This window comes from Chiloscyllium plagiosum, chromosome 13, assembly GCF_004010195.1.
Source record: "Chiloscyllium plagiosum isolate BGI_BamShark_2017 chromosome 13, ASM401019v2, whole genome shotgun sequence".
In the NCBI taxonomy this organism is placed as follows: Eukaryota; Metazoa; Chordata; class Chondrichthyes; order Orectolobiformes; family Hemiscylliidae; genus Chiloscyllium; species Chiloscyllium plagiosum.
In genome coordinates, this window is record NC_057722.1 from 47,327,829 (window position 1) to 47,334,140 (window position 6,312).

A 6,312-nucleotide genomic window follows, 5' to 3' on the forward strand; every position below is an offset into this window, starting at 1 on the left:
ATGGTCTGGCAATGGAAGAGTCCAAGGACCTGCATGTCCTTGGTGGAGTGGGAGGGGAAGTTAAAGTGTTGGGCTACGGGGTGGTTGGGTTGGTTGGTCCGGGTGTCCCAGAGGTGTTCTCTGAAACGTTCCGCAAGTAGGCGGCCTGTCTCCCCAATATAGAGGAGGCCACATCGGGTATTCCTCAAATCCTTATAAGACAATCATCCATAACTTTTTAGATTAACTTGCAGTGACCTTGCAAAAAAATTGCTTCATTGAAACAAGAAATTTAAATGCAGTGTGATAACTTATTTGCTTGGGAGGAGAATGGGTCTCAAATCACTTTGCCCATCTGGAAGTCGGCTAAAGGGAAGGTCAATGGACAACAGAACTCTGAAAGAATGAGGAGAGTTTCAGCTAAATTTGTACTTTCCAGTTTTGTGGTATGATCTTGTTCACTCTCGCTAATATTTCTATTTGAATATTGAGAATCTTTTTCTTCTAATGGTACTGAGTTTATGCGGAGCCAAAATTAGCTGAATTGTTTGCAAGTGCACCAAAAAGCCAATGGAATTGGAACATTGACAAGGATTCAGTAGAACAGGAAGAGCTTAAAATAATAAGAATCGTATTAAAAACACTCTTACAATACAAATATTCACATGAGCTCCAGGAGAAATTAGGCATTTATGAGATGAGTCCAGTGACAATAGAATGTTGAGATGGGGTTTGTTTACACGCTGTCAATGCTGAAATAGAATCATACAAACTGAACAGAGACATATGCAGCAGCACAATCTCACCTTAAGACCCTGACACCCTGAACTGAAAACACTGTCAAGAAGCTTTACCTAAAGTAATTTTTGCTTGCTGGTGTGAAACATGCACAATGGATAATTTGGTATACTCTGTGGCACTGTTGTTTAATAGTTACATGCTCATATCTGAAAATAAGCACCAAAATTAAGGAGTTGGTTCATGTTCCACATATTCTTCCAATGCTTCCAACATCCATGTCCAACATCCAATGCTTCCAACATCCATATATTATTGTTTATTTTGTATTAGTGTAAATGGTTTACTCCAGAACGTTTCTGTGCAATCCTTCTAGACAGTAGCGTTTGTTGTAGGTTTTTAAGATGCATGTTTAATATATTTGTTTTCAAAATAAACTCACCAGATGTTAGCCTTGAATAAAAAAAATTAAGTGCACAAGAAAATAATTATTTTCAATATTCCACAGTAATCAGTTTGACAATTTCTGACAAACTGCAATTTACAGATAATTATGTGTACTGATGAAAGTAAATTTGTTTGGAATTTTATAAATAGAGCAATAGTTACTAATTATTCATCTTGCACATTTTTAAAGCTGATCGAATTTTTGAACCAGTATTTGACTTTATTTCAGTTAGCTGAGCAGGATAAAGGCCAGGTAGTAGATTAAAAACAAATACAGAGAAAGCTGATGAGACTCAGAAGTTTGGCAGCATCTGGGGAGAGAAACAGAGATGACGTTTTGAGTTTGGTCTGACTCTTCTTCAGAAATGATATTAGTTTGTAACATTTACTTAACGTGAATCAAAATCAATGTATAATAATAATGAAACAACAGGTAAACAATAACTTCAAGTAAAGAGGTAGATTCCTCTTTAACTGTGCCCACCTCCTGTTAAGCATCATACTCTGCCACTCACACTATTGCGCACTACATTCTCCTGCACTCGTTATTGCTCCCCACCCCCAACTCCACGTAAACAACTCTCTGAGCTGTCTGGAACACCTCTCCACCTTTGACCACCCAATTTTACCTCACTCACTCCCTCCCTTTCTCTCATTCCAGGAGAAAACAGCCTAAAACAGGGTGTAAATAGCCAAGACAGGTGGAGCCCAACATTAGGCTCATTACCCACTATATGGAGGGAATCCTGTTCTTCAGACCATAAGCCCATGACCCCATCTGAGGAGATGCTGTGACATCCATGTCCCTCCAGCCAAGTAAGAATCACTCTTCATTCAACTGCACTTCTCACATTAACCTGCTATTTGTCTCATTATTGCACACCACTCCTAACCACTGGCCACAAAACCCTCTTGCTCTCATGTCTTGCAGGTATCAGTGGGAAGTCCAAGCCCCTGCAGAGAAACGATGAGGAAACTCTATGACCTCTGGAAAGAGATTACTGAGGCCTCAGGAGAAGCATCAACAAAACTCCTTCTGCACACCCACCAGCTCAGATACTAACAGATCAGGGGGTGACAAAAGACTGCTTTAATGACTGGAAGTCGGTGTGCATTGGATACCACTGAGATCTGTGCTGGATTCCCTATTATTCACCATTATATAAATGACATAGATGACGCTTGGGGCAGGGGTGGGAGGGGGGTGGGGGGGTGGTTGGTGGAGTGTGGGGGGTGGATTAATCAGTTTACAGAATGCACAAAGATTGGTCAGGTGATTAACATGAGGTTGAGTGTCTTGGGCTACAAGAATTTATGAATGGGATGGTCAAATGGACAAATAAATGACAGATGAAATTTAACTTTGAAAAGTGTGAGGTGACACACTTTGGAAGGAATAATTAACAAGGAAGCATTCAATGAATGACGTGGTACTAGGAGGTTCTGTGGAACAAAGATACCTTGGAGCTTTTGTCCATTGATCTCTGAAGGTGGAGGGGCATGTTAGTAGGGTGGTGAAAAAGGCATATGTAACACTTCCCTTAATCAATCAAGGCACAGGTTACAAAAGCAAGCATGTTGGAGTTGTATAGAACTCTGGTGAGACCACAGCCAGAGTACAGTGTGCAATTCTATTCACCACATTACAGGAAAGATGTGATTGCACTGGAGAAAGCTTTAGAGTCACAGGATGGAAAATGTAAGTTATGAGGAAAGGTTGGATAGTCTTGGATTGTTTCTGTTGGAGGACTAGGAGAAAATGAGGACTGCAGATACTGGAGAGTCAGAGTTGAAAAGTGTGGTGCTGGAAAAACACTGCAGGCCAGGCAGCAACCAAGGAGCAGGAGAGTCGACATTTTGAGCATAAACCTTTCATCAGGAATGGACTGCCTGAGAGGATGGTACAGGTGAGTTGCCTCATATCCTAACAGCATAACATTCAAAGCTATGGGGCAAGTCCTGGTAAATGGGATAAGGTTGAAGGTCAGGTGTTTCTCACGTGCCAGTGCACACTCAATTAGCTTAATGGCCTTGATCATACTGTATGATTCTATTCTAACTCCTCAGGGGGAATGTCACATTCAGGACGTTTATGAGCACAATCTGGAGAATACCTCACTGTTCTCCACAACCGGCTGAGAAAGAAACAGCCCAGGTCGCGGGCACTCAGAAGACTGTCCAACATCTGGCTCCTGTTCAGCTCCAGGCAGCAGAGGACCTCGCGGTATTGACAATTGGACATCATCCAGAGGAGAGGGAGCTCACAGACAGAGATGTGGAAGGCAATGGCCCTCATTTTCCTGAATCTGCAGGAGTGTAGCTACTTCATGTGGACCCAATTACCTCAGCAATTCTTTGTCTGCCTCCATGGACAGATTGCTGGTTACCCTGGAGAGTCAGATCAAGCCGTCTCAGGGTTTGCTGGAGAGGGGCACACACCACCAATACTTCATCATCCTCAGCCATTGGTCCTCAGGGCCAACAATATCGTGACAAGGGGAGTGGGTACACATTGTTCACATGCCAGGTACTCCTTCCTCACAAGGTAAGAAGGAACTACTCGCAGATCCCCAGAAGACTCCTCTCAGGACACCCATACATGGCTAGGCCCTTCATGTGGACGCAAGATGAACAAGGTATATACAAGGAAACAGGTCCTGCTGGCACCATGGGCCTTCATTGTCAAACATTGCTGGTCTCTGTGACCAACAGTGATCGTGTCAACAGAGTGATTATCAGGCAGAGAGGTGTACAGCACACAGAGAGCTAAGCATTGGGGACTGCAGCAATCAGGGGCACATAGATCTGTGCCCTGTGCCATGAAAGTGTGTGTGGGTAATGTTTTTGCTCATTGAAGAGCCTTACATGGGTGGGTCCTGCAACTTCCACCATCACAGGTTGGATCACGTAACTGCCCACTCTGGATGTGGTCACAGCCGTTTTCGTTCACCTTGTGTATTTCTGATTCCCAGCTTGGTGGTGAGCACTCATTGGACAGTGGCTGCCAGCCTCTGCCTTTATGTGTTGGCAAGGCCAAAAGCATCCAGATCCTGTTCCTGATAGCCCTTCCCATGAAGCCTGTAAGCTTCACACCTCCCCAGGTCCTCACCCTATCACCTACATGGGCCTTCAAATACCCACTATTCCTCCGACTTGAGAGCCTAGCATATGAAGTGACTATGCCCGGTGTTGTCATACACCGACGCCTCCCCTCACTTGAGCCAAGGTATTCCTGACCATGGATTAGCAGCCCTCCTGAATTTCCCCATTCCCATCTATCTTTTACTGTATTACTGCCCTACTAATACAGGTGCGCCCCTTCACAATTGTCATCTCCCCTTACCTCCAGCCTGCAGTCACCAATCTTGACAAATAGGTTCCTGAGTCTTCCTTCTAAATAACTTCCCTTCTTGTTCACTCCCCCACTCACTCTTATCCTCACATTTCTGGCTGGATCTGATGGACTGACCTTGGCACATTCCTGAATAATCTCACTGGATAGCTCACATGAGAAATTCCCAGACTCCTGAATAATGGTCCTACATCTCCTTGACTGTTTACTCCCACCTGTGGACTGGCTGCTAAGCACAATAGCATTGAACATGACCCATTCACTGGTCTATAGAGGTATGGACCCTGTGACTGAGAGCACCCCAATTGGATATCTGACTATGGCAAATCCCCTGAACTGGTATCGAAGACGGCCCATGACTAACTTGGCTAGGACTTTCTACCTGATGGATACTTGCATGGACTTTGGGAAGGACTACTCTCCAAAGACTTTGAGATATGGCTATTTGCTGGCTGCACATCCAGTGCATTACTGGCACATGGTGCAGGTGTGAGATTGCTGTAGTATGGTGTCATACAGCACATTGTACACTTTCTTGACTGAGGACAGCTGACTAACAAGGCAAGCTGCCTGGTAAGGTTTACAGTGTTTGGCACAGCAAGGCAAAGCAAGGCAAGGCTGGATGTAGGTAGGTGTGAAGTGTGTGAGTCCCAACAGAGCAAGTGAATGGCCCTGAGATGCAGCCTTGTCCAATCTGTGAGCTGGGCATCTGTCCCCATGTGAAAATTGTCCTGACTGCAGCCTTTCAATACTAGTTGCTGGTGTGCCTTGCAGTGCAGGTCTCAACTTCCTCAGCATCCTGCATGTGGATCAGGATGAGGTGCGGTGAGAATTCCAAGGGGTTAGCAATTCAATGTTGTGGATATGGGGTGCATGTAGCTGAAGCTCATGGGTTGTGTCCTGGGATGTTGTTGTATGGTGCACACTATGGAGGCTGTTCATGTCCAATGGTGAGTTGAAGTCATCAGATACCTGCTCTGACACCCATATCAAGAATTTCCTTTGCTCATGGTGGATGGTGAAACAGAACTCTGCATATTAGGGTGAGAAACAGGAAGGGAGCAATGACTTTGCTGGGTATTTATTGTAGACCTCCAAATAGCTGTGAGGAAATAGAAGAGAGCATTTGTCGGTAGATTATGGAGATTGGCAAAACAAGTAGATTGTAGGGTATCGAAGGGGAGAAATTACTGCAATGTGTGCAGGAGAACTTTCTGGAACAGTACGTTTCCAGTCCTATCATGCAGGGAGCTGGATCTGGTCTTAGGAAATAAAGCAGATTAAGTATAGAAAATATCATATGTGGGAGTATTTGGGAAATAGTGATCATAGTACAAACAAAGTTCAATATTAAGTTGAAAAAGGATAAAAACCAGTCAAGGGTTATGATTCTAGACTGGAAAATGGCAGAATTTAGGCATCTAAAAGTGGAACTGGAGCAGGTTGATTAGAAACATATTTTGGTAGATAAACCAGTAGATGAAAATTGGAGACTTTCAGAAGAGATATGAACAGAGTTCAAGCTAAGTGTGTACTCATGAGAAATAAATGCAGGGTAAAAAGTTAGCGTACCCTGGATGACAATCATCAACACTGATCCTTGGGGAACATCACTTTCAACTCACCTCTAGTCTGAGAAATGCCTGTCTATACCTAGCCTCTGTTTCCTGTCTTTTAGCAAATATACTGATTAGAAAATAAGGAAGAAAAGATGCATACCGGAATAATAATAACCATAAGAATCAGAAGAGTATCTCAGATGTCTCATTGAGTATTCTAGGCCCAACCATCTTCAG